This window comes from Moschus berezovskii, chromosome X (genome assembly GCF_049115385.1).
Source record: "Moschus berezovskii isolate FMDL1 chromosome X, NW_MosBer_1.0, whole genome shotgun sequence".
NCBI lineage: Eukaryota > Metazoa > Chordata > Mammalia > Artiodactyla > Moschidae > Moschus > Moschus berezovskii.
The window spans coordinates 67,956,278-67,971,961 of NC_142488.1; the positions used below are offsets into that span (position 1 = coordinate 67,956,278).

The window sequence follows — 15,684 nt, forward strand, 5'->3', positions numbered from 1 at the left end:
ATTTATTTGCCATGAAGTGATGGGACCAGATGCCATGATCTTACTTTTCTGAATGTTGAGCTTTAAGCCAAATTTTTCACTCTCCTCTTTCACTTTCAACAAGAGGCTCTTTAGTTCTTCTTCATTTTCTGCCATAAGGATGGTGCCATCTGCACATCTGTGGTTATTTATGTTTCTCCCGGCAATCTTGATTCCATCTTATGCTTCCTTCAGCCCAGGGTTTCTCATGATTTACTCTGCATATAAGTTAAATAAGCAGGGTGACAATATACAGCCTTGATGTACTCCTTTCCTTATTTGGAACTAGTCTGTTGTTCCATGTCCAGTTCTAACTGTTGTTTCCTGACCTGCTTATAGGCTTCTCAAGAGGTCCATCAGGTGGTCTGGTATTTGCATCTCTTTCAGAATTTTCCACAGTTTATTGTGATCCACACAGTCAAAGGCTTTGGCATAGTCAATAAAGCAGAACTAGATGCTTTTCTGGAACTCTCTTGCTTTTTCAATGATCCAGCTGATGTTGGCAATTTGATCTCTGGTACCTCTGCCTTTTCTAAAGCCTGACTGAACATCTGGATGTTCACGGTTCATGTACTGCTGAAGCCTGGCTTGGAGAATTTTGAGCATGGCTTTACTAGCGTGTGAGATGAGTGCAACTGTGCAGTAGTTTGAGCATTCTTTGGCATTGCCTTTCTTTGGGATTCGAATGAAGACTGACATTTTCCTGTCCTGTGGCCACTGCTGAGTTTTCCAAATTTGCTGGCATATTGAGTGTAGCACTTTCACAGCATCATCTTTCAGGATTTGAAATAGCTCAACTGGAATTTCATCACCTCCACTAGCTTTGTTCACAGTGATGCTTTCTAAAGCCCACTTGACTTCACATTCCAGGATGTCTGACTCTAGGTGAGTGATCACACGATCATGATTATCTGGGTCGTGAAGATCTTTTTTGTGCAGTTTTTCTGTGTATTCTTGCCACCTCTTCTTAATATCTTCTGCTTCTGTTAGGTCCCTCGCATTTCTGTCCTCTATTGAGCCCATCTTTGCATAAAGTGTTCCCTTGGTATCTCTAATTTTCTTGAAGACATCTTTAGTCTTTCCCATTCTATTGTTTCCCTCTACTTCTTTGCATTGATTGCTGAGGAAGGCTTTCTTCTCTCTCTTTGCTATTCTGTGGAACTCTACATTCAAGTGGGTATATCTTTCCTTTTCCCCTTTGCTTTTTGCTTCGCTTCTTTTCACATCTCTTTGTAAGGCTTCCTAGACAGCCATTTTGCTTTTTTGTATTTCTTTTTCTTGGGGATGGTCTTGATTCCTATTATCTGTACAATGTCACGAACCTCCATCCATAGTTCATCAGGCACCCTGTCTACCAGAACAACAGAAGTATATGATGGCATACATAAATATAACTGCTTACTTAACATTAAAATATTTTTGTATATGCATTTTTTATTTATAATTTTAAAGTATAAAAGAGCTTACATATGTTTATATATTCATTGAACATGTCCAGAAAGCTATAGCAAGAACTGCTAGCATTGATTACTTCTTGGAAGTTGGAGAAGAGGTAGGTGTAAAGATAAATAATGTATTTTACATCTCTCTGTGCTGTTTTCTCTTTTTTTTTGTTATACAATTATTTATTTTTATTTCCTTTCATTTTGGAGGGTGCCCTAGGACTCACTTTGGCTTGTAGGGGAATATCAGCCTTTCTGGTTTTATGTGACTACCTTATTTTACATATTAGGAAATGTCAGTAAAATGAAATAACTTATTCAGGCACAGGCTGTAGCAGAAGCTATTTGCAAAAGTAAATCCTCTAGATGCATACAGTACAGTTTCTCTCCCTTACACCTTTTCAGTTACATTGCTGAGTCCTATGAAATATCACAAATCCATGTCATTCCAAATGTTCCAAGGATGTTTCCTAGTACAAGATTCAGAACAGAGATGGAAAGATTTTCATAGTACAATATTTGTCTGCTGTTATAAGCCTTAAAAAATACAGTCATATTTTCAAGAATGAAATCAGATGCAAATGTATAAGCAGTTGGAACTGAAACATAAGCATGTATTCAGAGACCATGAATAGCTTCTTTTCCCCCTCTAGACATAGTTTAACTATGCAAACTTTTCAGTTCTCAGAGGAGGAGCGATTGAGATTCATGCTTAATCGTTAGGTAGCAACTTCCATTAAGGTCAATATGGTCCCTGCCCAGGGTTTTATGCAGGGAATTCTGTGTTATACAGTGGCTGTAGCAGAGCAAGGGTGATGAAACAATAGCCTATAGACCTAGGAACTGTCTGAATGGGCCCGCTGCTTGGGATTTGTGTTGTGAAACTCTTTAATCCCGATGATGCCAATGATTTTCATTGGATCTTAACATTTTGGAGTCATAAGGAACCTTCAGTCAGTTCAGTTCAGTCGCTCAGTCGTGTCTGACTCTTTGCGACCCCATTAATCACGGCACGCCAGGCCTCCCTGTCCATCACCAACTCCCGGGAATTCACACAAACTCATGTCCATCGAGTTGGTGATGCCATCCAGCCATCTCATTCTCTGTCGTCCACTTCTCCACCTGCCCCCAATCCCTCCCAGCATCAGAGTGTTTTCCAGTGAGTCAACTCGTCGCATGAGGTGGCCAAAGTATTGGAGTTTCAGCTTTAGCATCAGTCTTTCCAATGAACACCCAGGATTGATCTCCTTTAGAATGGACTGGTTGGATCTCCTTGCAGTACAAGGGACTCTCAAGAGTCTTCTCCAGCACCACAGTTCAAAAGTATCAATTCTTCAGTGATCAGCTTTCTTCACAGTCCAGCTCTCACATCCATACATGACCACTGGAAAAATCATAGCCTTGACTAGATGGACCTTTGATGGCAAAGTAATGTCTCTGCTTTTTAATACGCTATCTAGGTTGGTCATAACTTTCCTTCCAAGGAGTAAGCATCTTTTAATTTCCTGGCTGCAATCAGCATCCGCAGTGATTTTGGAGCCCCCCAAAATAAAGTCTGACACTGTTTCCCCGTCTATTTCCCATGAAGTGATGGGACCATATGCCAAGATCTTTGTTTTCTGAATGTTGAGCTTCAAGCCAACTTTTTCACTCTCCTCTTTCACTTTCATCAAGAGGCTTTTGAGTTCCTCTTCACGTTCTGCCATAAGGGTAGTGTCATTTGCATATCTGGGGTTATTGATATTTCTCCCAGCAATCTTGATTCCAGCTTGTGCTTCTTCCAGCCCAGCGTTCCTCATGATGTACACTGCGTATAAGTTAAATAAGCAAGGTGACAATATACAGCCTTGACGCACTCCTTTTCCTATTTGGAACCAGTCTGTTGTTCCATGTACAGTTCTGACTGTTGCTTCCTGACCTGCATACAGGTTTCTCAAGAGGCAGGGCAGGTGGTCTGGGATTCCCATCTCTTTCAGAATGTTCCACAGTTTATTGTGATACACACAGTCACAAGCTTTGGCATAATCAATGAAGAAGAAATAGATGTTTTCCTGGAACTCTCTTGCTTTCTCCATGATCCAGCGTGTGTTGGCAATTTGATTTCTGGTGCCTCTGCCTTTTCTAAAACATGCTTGAATATCTGGGAGTTCACGGTTCACATATTGCTGAAGCATGACTTGGAGAATTTTGAGCATGACTTTACTAGCGTGTGAGATGAGTTCAATTCTGCGGTAGTTTGAGCATTCTTTGGCATTGCCTTTCTTTGGGATTGGAATGAAGACTGACCTTTTCCAGTCCTGTGGCCACTGCTGAGTTTTCCAAATTTGCTGGCATATTGAGTGCAGCACTTTCACAGCATCATCTTTCAAGATTTGAAATAGCTCAAATGGAATTCCATCACCTCCACTACCTTTGTTCGTTGTGATGCTTTCTAAGGCCCACTTGACTTCACATTCCAAGATGTCTGGCTCTAGGTCAGTGATCACATTATCGTGACTATCTTGGTCGTGAAGATCTTTTTTGTACAGTTCTTCTGTGTATTCTTGCCACCTCTTCTTAATATCTTCTGCTTCTGTTAGGTCCATACCATTTATGTCCTCTATTGAGCCCATCTTTGCATGAAATGTTCCCTTGGTATCTCTAATTTTCTTGAAGAGATCTCTTGTCTTTCCTATTCAGTTCTTTCCCCCTATTTCTTTGCACTGATCGCTGAGGAAGTCTTTCTTAACTCTTTTTGCTATTCTTTGGAACGCTGCATTCAGATGCTTATATCTTTCATTTTCTCCTTTGCTTTTTGCTTCTCTTCTTTTCACAGCTATTTGTAAGGCCTCCTCAGACAGCCATTTTGTTTTTTGCATTTCTTTTCCATGGGGATGGTCTTTGTCCCTGTCTCCTGTACAATTTCACGAACCTCCATCCAGAGTTCATCGGGCACTCTATCAGATCTAGTCCCTTCAATCTATTTCTCACTTCCACTGTATAATCATAAGGGATTTGATTTAGGTCATATCTTAATGGTCTAGTGATTTTCCGTACTTTCTTCAATTAAAGTCTGAGTTTGGCAATAAGGGGTTCATGATCTGAGCCACAGTCAGCTCCTGGTCTTGTTTTTGCTAACTGTATACAGCTTCTCCATCTTTGGCTCCAAAGAATATAATGAATCTGATTTCGGTGTTGACCATCTGTTGATGTCCATGTGTAGAGTCTTCTCTCGTGTTGTTGGAAGAGGGTGTTTGCTATGACCAGTGCGTTCTCTTGACAAAACTCTATTAGCCTTTGCCCTGCTTCATTCTGTGCTCCAAGGCCAAATTTGCCTGTTACTCCAGGTGTTTCTTGACTTCCTACTTTTGCATTCCAGTCCCCTATAATGAAAAGGACATCTTTTTTAGGTGTTAGTTCTAAAAGGTCTTGCAGGTCTTCATAGAACCGTTCAACTTTGGCTTCTTCAGCATTACTGGTTGGGCCATAGGCCTGTATTACTGTAATATTGAATGGTTTGCCTTGGAAATGTACAGAAATCATTCTGTCGTTTTTGAGATTGCATCCAAGTACTGCATTTCTGACTGTTTTGTTGACCATGATGGCTACTCCATTTCTTCTAAGTGATTCCTGCCCACAGTAGTAGATATAATGGTCATCTGAGTTAAAATCACCCATTCCAGTCCATTTTAATTCACTGATTCCTAGAATATCTAGATTCACTCTTGCCATCACCTGTTTGACCACTTCCAATTTGCCTTGATTCATGGCCCTAACATTCCAGGTTCCTATGCAATATTGCTCTTTACAGCACCGGACCTTGCTTCTATCATCGGTCACATCCACACCTGTGTATTGGTTTTGCTTTTGCTCCATCCCTTTATTCCTTCTAGACTTATTTCTCCACTGATCTCCAGTAGCATACTGGGCACCTACTGACCTGGGGAATTCCTCATTCGGTATCCTATCATTTTGCCCTTTGATATTGTTCATGGGGTTCTCAAGGCAAGTATACTGAAGTGGTTTGCCATTCCCTTCTCCAGTGGACCACAATCGGCTGTGGTCCATGTGATGGTAGGTATTGCGAGGGGGCATCAGAGGGCAGACACACTGAAATCATAATCACAGGAAACTAGTCGCAGACCCCGTAAGGGTCTGCATATCTGAGGTTATTGACATTTCTCCCGGCAATTTTGATTCCAGCTTGTGCTTCTTCCAGCCCAGGGATTACTTAATCCAAATACTTTAATTTATATACAGAAAAATTGAGGTTCGGAAATGGAAAGGAGTTTCCTAAAGCAATGGATTTAGTTGTTTTTGTTTGTTTCATGTTTTAGAAGGTACATATTTGTATTTTCCAGCTTTAGGGTAGCAAACTAAATAGGAGATTCACCTTGTTTTCATGGATTAATTTACTTGCAGGGTCTGAAAGTTTGGTTTCTGAACACCATTATCAGCATTATCTAGGAGTTTATTAGAAATACAAATACTCAATCAGAAATGCTGGGTTTGGAGCCCAGAAACTTGTATATTACCAAGCCTTTCCAGTGATTCTGATACATACCCTAACTTGAGAATTTTCATTATTTATAGATTATAATTTGTAATAAATCTGCTGTGGGCCAAACTCTATCCTAGCTATATTCAATGTATATTATCTCATTTAATTCCACCATGGAGGTAAGATAATCTCTAAACTCTGAAGTTACCCCATATTTTCTTCTGCAATCTTCTTCAACCTGGCTCATCTGTTCTCTGCCATTGCTGCCCTAGTACTACTTCTGGACTCCTAATATTTGCTTGTGACTGAGTCTTAGATATTTGGATTCTAGTTTCATCTCTTGCTGTGTGACTTGGAGTAATTCCCATCTCCTCTCTGGACTTCAAATTATTTGCATGCAAAATGAGAGTGCTGGACCCATCTTTGACACCATTACCAGATTTTTACTTTTACACTTGGAAAGGCTTTCACTTGCCCTTAATTAAATTGAAATTACTCTAAGTTTAATCTCCTGTGTGTGTTTAAGGACATGTAAGGCTGAGAAAGTCGTGGGAGGCCTTCACCTGAAGCTAGGAATAATATTTTTATTGGGTAAAGGCCTATCATGGGTGAATGCCAGTTCAGACTATGGTGGGAAGCATTGGGATGAGTTTGACAGAAGAAATAATGTGGCTTTTAAACAATTTTACTTGGTCAGACTTTTAGTGGCAAGGGGAAACGTGTTGGAACATTATGGTATCATTTTATTCCCTAACCTACTGGCAGTGTGTCAGGGATTCTTTGAGGAGGTGAATCCACCTAGCTTTCTTAAGGAAGTGAATTGAGAATTGAATTTGATATTTAAGTCATTGGACATGGAACAACAGACTGGTACTAAATAGGAAAAGGAGTACATCAGGGTTGTATATTGTCACCCTGCTCATTTAACTTATATGCAGAGTACATCATGAGGAACACTGGGCTGGAAGAAGCACAAGCTGGAATCAAGATTGCCGGGAGAAATATCAATAACCTCAGATATGCAGATGACACCACCCTTATGGCAGAAAGTGAAGCGGAACTCAAAAGCCTCTTGATGAAAGTGAAAGAGGAGAGTGAAAAGGTTGGCTTGAAGCTCAACATTCAGAAAATGAAGATCATGGCATCTGGTCCCATCACTTCATGGGAAATAGATGGGGAAACAGTGGAAACAGTGTCAGACTTTATTTTTTGCGGCTCCAAAACCACTGCGGATGCTGATTCAGCCATGAAATTAAAAGACGCTTGCTCCTTGGAAGGAAAGTTATGACCAACCTAGATAGTATATTAAAAAGCAGAGACATTACTTTGCCAACCAAGGTCCATCTAGTCAAGGCTATGGTTTTTCCCGTGGTCATGTATGGATGTGAGAGTTGGACTGTGAAGAAAGCTAATCGCCGAAGAATTGATGCTTTTGAACTGTGGTGCTGGAGAAGACTCTCGAGAGTCCCTTGTACTGCAAGGAGATCCAACCAGTCCATTCTAAAGGAGATCAATCCTGGGTGTTCATTGGAAGGACTGATGCTAAAGCTGAAACTCCAATACTTTGGCCACCTCGTGCGATAAGTTGACTCACTGGAAAACACTCTGATGCTGGGAGGGATTGGGGGCTGGAATTTCATGGCTGAATCAGCATCTGCAGTGGTTTTTGAGCCCAAAAAAATAAAGTCTGACACTGTTTCCACTGTTTCCCCATCTATTTCCCATGAAGTGATGGGACCAGATGCCATGATCTTCATTTTCTGAATGTTGAGCTTCAAGCCAACCTTTTGACTCTCCTCTTTCACTTTCATCAAGAGGCCTTTGAGTTCCTCTTCATTTTCTGCCATAAGTGTGGTGTCTTCTGCATATCTGAGGTTATTGATATTTCTCCCAGCAATCTTGATTCCAGCCTGTGCTTCTTCCAGCCCAGTGTTCCTCATGATGTACTCTGCGTATAAATTAAATAAGCAGGGTGACAATATACAACCTCGATGTACTCCCTTTCCTATTTGGAACCAGTCTGTTGTTCCATGTCCAGTTCTAGAAGATTTCTATTCTATCATTAGGGACATTCCTTTGGATATCCCAGAATTCCCAGAAAAAAGTGTAGTTATTTCTGGAAAAGCTCTGACAAAGCAAAATGAGAAAAGAGGTTGGAATACATTACAACAGAGAACATAATTTTCTGGGCAAGGGACACAAGGCAGATGCCTGCTTAGATGGTATAGATAGGGATGGTTGTAGTATAACAACACCAATATTTTTGCCTTGGTGACATGACAGTGGCAGTCTGCCATATAAAATTTCATTCTAGTACCTTTAGGTTATAAAATTTCATTCTAGTACCTTTAGGTTATAAAACTTCATTCTAGTACATTTAGCTTAGGTCTAGTACCTTTAGGTTAAGTTATGGTTGAATTTAAAGAGAAACATCACTAATGAGGTCATCAGAGGAGTCTGGAAACCCTATCGGGATTGCCCCAATCTCAGAGAAATTAAAGAACTCCACTTAGGCCACACTTTCCTACTTCTGAAGGTGACTTGTCTCCTCTTTATCAAACTCTTATTTGTTTTTTTTATTTTATGTTTAATTTTATTTTTGAATTTATTTATTTTAATTGGAGGCTAATTACTTTACAATATTGTATTGGTTTTGCCATACATTGACATGAATCCGCCCTGGGTGTACAGGTGTTCCCCATCTTGAAACCCCCTCCCTCCTCCCTCCCCATATCATCCCTCTGGGTAGTCCCAGCGCAACAGCCCTGAGCATCCTGTATCATGCATTGAACTTGGACTGGCTATTTGTTTCACATATGATAGTATACACGTTTCAATTCCATTCTCCCAAATCATTCCACCCTCGCCGTCTCCCACAGAGTCCAAAAGACTGTTCTATACATCTGTGTCTCTTTTGCTGTCTCGTATACAGGGTTATCATTACCATCTTTCTAAATTCCATATATATGCGTTAGTATACTGTATTGGTGTTTTTCTTTCTGGCTTACTCACTCTGTATAATAGGATCCAGTTTCATCCACCTCATTAGAACTGATTCAAATGTATTCTTTTAAATGATTGAGTAATACTCCATTGTGTATATGTACCACAGCTTTCTTATCCAGTCTTCTGCAGATGGACATCTAGGTTGCTTCCATGTCCTGGCTACTATAAACAGTACTGCAATGAACATTGGACTGCATGTGCCTCTTTCAATTCTGGTTTCCTCGGTGTGTATGCCCAGGAGTGGGATTGCTGGGTCGCAAGGCTATGGTTTTTCCCATGGCCATGTATGGATGTGAGAGTTGGACTGTGAAGAAAGCTGATCACTGAAGATTTTATGCTTTTGAACTGTGGTGCTGGAGAAGACTCTTGAGAGTCCCTTGGACTGCAAGGAGATCCCACCAGTCCATTCTAAAGGAGATGAGTCCTGGGTGTTCTTTGGAAGGACTGATGCTGAAGCTGAAACTCCAGTACTTTGGCCACATCATGCGACGAGTTGACTCACTGGAAAAGACTCTGATGCTTGGAGGGATTGGGGGCTGGAGGGGACGGGAACGACAGAGAATTAGATGGCTGGATGGCATCCCCGACTCAATGGGCATGAGTTTGAGTGAACTCCTGGAGTTGGTGATGGACAGGGAGGCCTGGCGTGCTGTGATTCATGGGGTCGCAAAGAGTCAGACACGACTGAGTGACTGAACTGAACTGATTGCAGTTCTATTTCCATTTTTTTTAAGGAATCTCCACACTGTTCTCCATAGTGGTTATACTAGTTTGCATTCCTACCAACAGTGTAAGAGGGTTCCCTTTTCTCCACACTCTCTCCAGCATTAACTGCTTGTAGACATTTGGATAGCATCCATTCTGATCAGTGTGAAATGGTACCTCATTGTGGTTTTGATTTACATTTCTGTGACTATGAGTGATGTTGAACATCTTTTCATGTATTTGTAGGACATTGCTGGGTTAGGTATTAGAAAAGCAGTTTCAGGGGAGGGAGGAAGATGGTGGAAGAATAGCATGGGGAGACCACATTCTCTCCCACAAATTCATCAAAAGAACATGTGAACGCTGAATAAATTCCACAAAACAATTTCTGAATGCTGGCAAAGGACATCAGACACCCAGAAATGCAACCCCTTGTCCTCGAAAGGAGGTAAGAAATAATAAAAAATTAAAAGAGAGACAAAAGAGGTAGGGACGGAGATCCATCATGGGAAGGGAGGCTAAAAAAGAGAGAAGTTTCCAAACACCAGGAAACACTCTCACTGCCGAGTCTATGTTGAGTCTTGGAACCTCAGAGAGCAACATAACTGGGAGGAAAAATAAATAAAAACTTAAAACCCACAGATTATGCTCCCAATGGTAACTCCCAGCGGAGAAGCAGTGCAGACACCCGTATCCCCCACTAGAAAGCGGGGGCTGGGCAGGGAGGTGTGGACTGCATTGATTAGAGTAAGGACCTGGCCTGAATGCCCCGAGGGCAATCTGAGGGAACTAACTTGAGATCGCAAAGCAGATTGTGGGACAGCTGCCCCATGAAAAGGCAAAAAGGCTTAACCTAAGACACCGCCAGATGTGCTCACAGAACAAAAGGAGAATCCCATGGATGGAGGAGCCTGGTGGGCTGCAGTCCATGGGGTCGCTAAGGGTCGGACACGGCTGAGCGACTTCACTTTCACTTTTCACTTTCACACATTGGAGAAGGAAATGGAAACCCACTCCAGTGTTCTTGCCTGGAGAATCCCAGGGATGGGGGAGCCTGGTGGGCTTCCATCTATGGGGTCACACAGAGTCGGACACGACTGAAGTGACTTAGAATCAGCAGCAGAGATAGCCGGCTGTGGACAGCTCATTCCCCATCCCCCGCTGAGACAGGCAGGGGAGGGCAGCCAGAGCCAGAAGGGGAAATCATGGGCCATCGAGGCATCCGATACCAAACTGCAAGCAGGCATCGTTGCTAACCAAGACTGCTTGGGATTCTGGCCAGTCAACATCTGCCTGAGAAAGTGGGAAGGTTGTACACCCAGAAAACCGAGTGGCAGGGACTGGGGAGGCGATAAGTTGCAGCCACCCCACTTGCCAAACACCTGGTCAACTGAGCTGCTCAGACTGGGGAAGGGAACAAAACGCAGGCCCAAACAAATCTGCGCCTTTGTGGAGTACCCGCGTACCTGAACCTAAACAGCTTTGAACTTGGAAGTGCAAGTAACACAGTGCTGGCCTCAGACAGTTCTCAGCAGAGCAACCTAGAGCCTGAGCAGTATAGCCAGGGACAGTACATATGCCATGAGCAGGGCCAAACCCAGTGTGGCCGAGACACTGTAAGCACTCCCCGCAGATGCCAGTGATACTTGTTTGCAGTGTTCCTCCCTCCAAAAAGCACAACTGAACAAGTGAGCCTTAAAAAGTGTCCACCACCGCCCCCTTGTGTCAGGGGGGAAATTAGACATTGAGGAGACCAGCAAACCAAAGCTAAAACAGAGGGAACCACCTTGGAAGTGACAGATGGGGAAGTCTTGAGGCTACTACAAGAATAAGACTAAAAACCAGAGGCAGGAGGTTTAAGTCCAAATCCTGAGAACACCAGGGAACTCCTGACTCCAGGGAACACTAATCGATAGGAGCTCATAATATGCCTCCATACTGACACTGAGACCAAGCACCACCCAAGGGTCAACAAGTTCCAGAGCAAGACATACCACACAAATTATCCAAAAACACAGGAACGTAGCCCTGAGCTTCAATATAAAGTCTGCCCAAAGTCACTCCAAACCCATTGACATCTCATAACTCATTCCTGGACACTTCATTGCACTCCAGAGAGAAGAAATCCAGCTCCACCCACCAGAACACTGACACAAGCTTCCCTAACCAGGGAACCTTGACCAGCCACCCATCCAACCCCACCCACAGTGAGGAAACTCCACAAAAAAGAGAACTCCACAAACTGCCAGAAGACGGAAAGGCCACACCAAACACAACAATATAAGCAAGATGAAGAGGCAGAGAAATACCCAGCAAATAAAGGAACAGGATAAATGCCCACCAACTCAAACAAAAGAGGAAGATATAGGGAATCTACCTGATAAAGAATTCTGAATAATGATAGTGAAAATGATCCAAAATCTTGAAAGCAAAATGGAGTTACAGATAAATAACTTGGAGACAAGGATTGAGAAGATGCAAGAAAGGTTTAGCAAGGACCTAGAAGAAATAACAAAGGGTCAATATACAATGAATAATGCAATAGATGAGATAAAAAACACTCTAGAGGGAACCAACAGTAGAATAACGGAGGCAGAAGATAGGATAAGTGATCTAGAAGATAGAATTGTAGAAATAAATGAAACAGAGAGGAAAAAAGAAAAACAAATTAAAAGAAATGAGGACAGACAAGATCGGGTGCATTCAGGGTGGTATGGACGTAGACTATTTTACAATATTATATCAGTTGGTTTTGCCATACATTGACATGAATCTGCCCTGGGTGTACATGAGTTCCCCCTCCCGAGCCCCCCTCCCACCTCCCTCCTCCCCTTATCCTCCCTCTGGGTCATCCCCGCATACCAGCTTCGAGCATCCTGTAGCATGCATCGACCCTGAACTGGCGATTCATTTCACATATGATAGTATACATGTTTCAATGTCATTCTCCCAAACCATCCCACTCTCACCCTCTCCCACAAAGTCCCAAAGACTGTTTTATAGATCTGTGTCTCTTTTGTTGTCTCGTGTACAGGGTTATCATTTGCATCTTTCTAAATTCCATATATATACGTTAGTATATTGTATTGGTGTTTTTCTTTCTGGTTTACTTCACTCTGTATAATAGGCTCTAGTTTCATCCACCTCATTAGAACTGGTTCAAATGCATTCTTTTTTTTTTTAATTTTAATTTTTATTGGAGAAGCAAGAAATGCCAGCCCCGGTGGCGCAGACGCGAGACACGCCAGGACCAGCGGTGCAGATGCAGGAAGCGCCGGCCCCGGTGAAACCGACCAGGCAAAGAGGCGCAGCCGTGAGGAGCCACCCCACCCCTGAGGTCAGGGCCAGTGGCCGAGAGGAGCTACCCCACGTCAAATAGGCGGTGGCTGTGCGGACGCAGGAGGGCCGAGAGGAGCTACTCCACATTCAAGGTCAGGGGGGCGGCCTTGAGGAGATACCCCTCATCCAAGTTAAGGTGCAGTGGCTGCACTTTCTTGGAGCAGCTGTGAAGAGATATCCCATGGCCAAGGTAAGAGAAACCCAAATAAGACGGTAGGTATTACGAGGGGGCATCAGAGGGTAGACACACTGAAATCATAATCACAGGAAACTAGTTGATCTGATCACATGGATCACAACCGAATGTGGTCCACTGGAGAAGGGAATGGCAAATCACTTCAGTATACTTGCCTTGAGAACCCCATGAACAGTATTAAAGGGCAAAATGATAGGATACTGAATGAGGAATTCCCCAGGTCGGTAGGTGCCCAGTATGCTACTGGAGATCAGTGGAGAAGTAACTCTAGAAGGAATGAAGGGATGGAGCAAAAGCAAAACCAATACCCAGTTGTGGATGTGACCGGTGATAGAAGCAAGGTCCGGTGCTGTAAAGAGCAATATTGCATAGGAACCTGGAATGTTAGGGCCATGAATCAAGGCAAATTGGAAGTGGTCAAACAGGTGATGGCAAGAGTGAATCTAGATATTCTAGGAATCAGTGAATTAAAATGGACTGGAATGGGTGAATTTAACTCAGATGACCATTATATCTACTACTGTGGGCAGGAATCACTTAGAAGAAATGGAGTAGCCATCATGGCCAACAAAACAGTCAGAAATGCAGTACTTGGATGCAATCTCAAAAACGACAGAATGATTTCTGTTCGTTTCCAAGGCAAACCATTCAATATTACAGTAATACAGGCCTATGGCCCAACCAGTAATGCTGAAGAAGCCAAAGTTGAACAGTTCTATGAAGACGACAAGACCTTTTAGAACGAACACCCCAAAAAGATGTCCTTTTCATTATAGGGGACTGGAATGCAAAAGTAGGAAGTCAAGAAACATCTGGAGTAACAGGCAAATTTGGCCTTGGAGTACAGAATGAAGCAGGGCAAAGGCTAATAGAGTTTTGTCAAGAGAACGCACCGGTAATAGAAAACACCCTCTTCCAACAACACAAGAGAAGACTCTACACATGGACATCACCAGATAGTCAACACCGAAATCAGATTGATTATATTCTTTGCAACCAAAGATGGAGAAGCTGTATACAGTTAGCAAAAACAAGACCAGGAGCTGACTGTGGCTCAGATCATGAACTCCATATTGCCAAATTCAGACTTAAATTGAAGAAAGTAGGGAAAACCATTAGACCATTCAGATATGACCTAAATCAAATCCTTTATGTTTATACAGTGGAAGTGAGAAATAGATTTAAGGGGCTAGATCAGATAGATAGAGTGCCTGATGAACTCTGGACGGAGGTTCGTGACATTGTACAGGAGACAGGGACAAAGACCATCCCCATGGAAAAGAAATGCAAAAAAGCAAAATGGCTGTCTGAGGAGGCCTTACAAATAGCTGTGAAAAGAAGAGAAGCAAAAAGCAAAGGAGAAAAGGAAAGATATAAGCATCTGAATGCAGAGTTCCAAAGAATAACAAGGAGAGATAAGAAAGACTTCCTCAGCGATCAATGTAAATAAATAGAGGAAAACAAAAGAATAGGAAAAACAAGAGATCTCTTCAAGAAAATTAGAGATATCAAGGGAACATTTCATGCAAAGATGGGCTCGATAAAGGACAGAAATGGTATGGGCCTCACAGAAGCAGAAGATATTAAGAAGAGGTGGCAAGAATACACAGAAGAACTGTACAAAAAAGATCTTCACGACCAAGATAGTCACGATAATGTGATCACTGACCTAGAGCCAGACATCTTGGAATGTGAAGTCAAGTGGGCCTTAGAAAGCATCACAACGAACAAAGGTAGTGGAGGTGATGGAATTCCATTTGAGCTATTTCAAATCTTGAAAGATGATGCTGTGAAAGTGCTGCACTCAATATGCCAGCAAATTTGGAAAACTCAGCAGTGGCCACAGGACTGGAAAAGGTCAGTCTTCATTCCAATCCCAAAGAAAGGCAATGCCAAAGAATGCTCAAACTACCGCAGAATTGAACTCATCTCACACGCTAGTAAAGTCATGCTCAAAATTCTCCAAGTCATGCTTCAGCAATATGTGAACCGTGAACTCTCAGATGTTCAAGCATGTTTTAGAAAAGGCAGAGGCACCAGAAATCAAATTGCCAACACACGCTGGATCATGGAGAAAGCAAGAGAGTTCCAGGAAAACATCTATTTCTTCTTCATTGATTATGCCAAAGCTTGTGACTGTGTGTATCACAATAAACTGTGGAACATTCTGAAAGAGATGGGAATCCCAGACCACCTGCCCTGCCTCTTGAGAAACCTGTATGCAGGTCAGGAAGCAACAGTCAGAACTGGACATGGAACAACAGACTGGTTCCAAATAGGAAAAGGAGTGCGTCAAGGCTGTATATTGTCACCTTGCTTATTTAACTTATACGCAGTGTACATCATGAGGAACGCTGGGCTGGAAGAAGCACAAGCTGGAATCAAGATTGCTGGGAGAAATATCAATAACCCCAGATATGCAAATGACACTACCCTTATGGCAGAAAGTGAAGAGGAACTCAAAAGCCTCTTGATGAAAGTGAAAGAGGAAAGTGAAA

General features: G+C 42.5%; 1 pseudogene; it reads right to left on the bottom strand.

The window, feature by feature from the left end:
- Positions 1-12,526, bottom strand: part of LOC148773344 (ubiquitin-conjugating enzyme E2 variant 1 pseudogene) — a 53,184-nt pseudogene extending 40,658 nt beyond the window's left edge.
- Between the last annotated feature and the right edge of the window lie 3,158 nt (positions 12,527-15,684).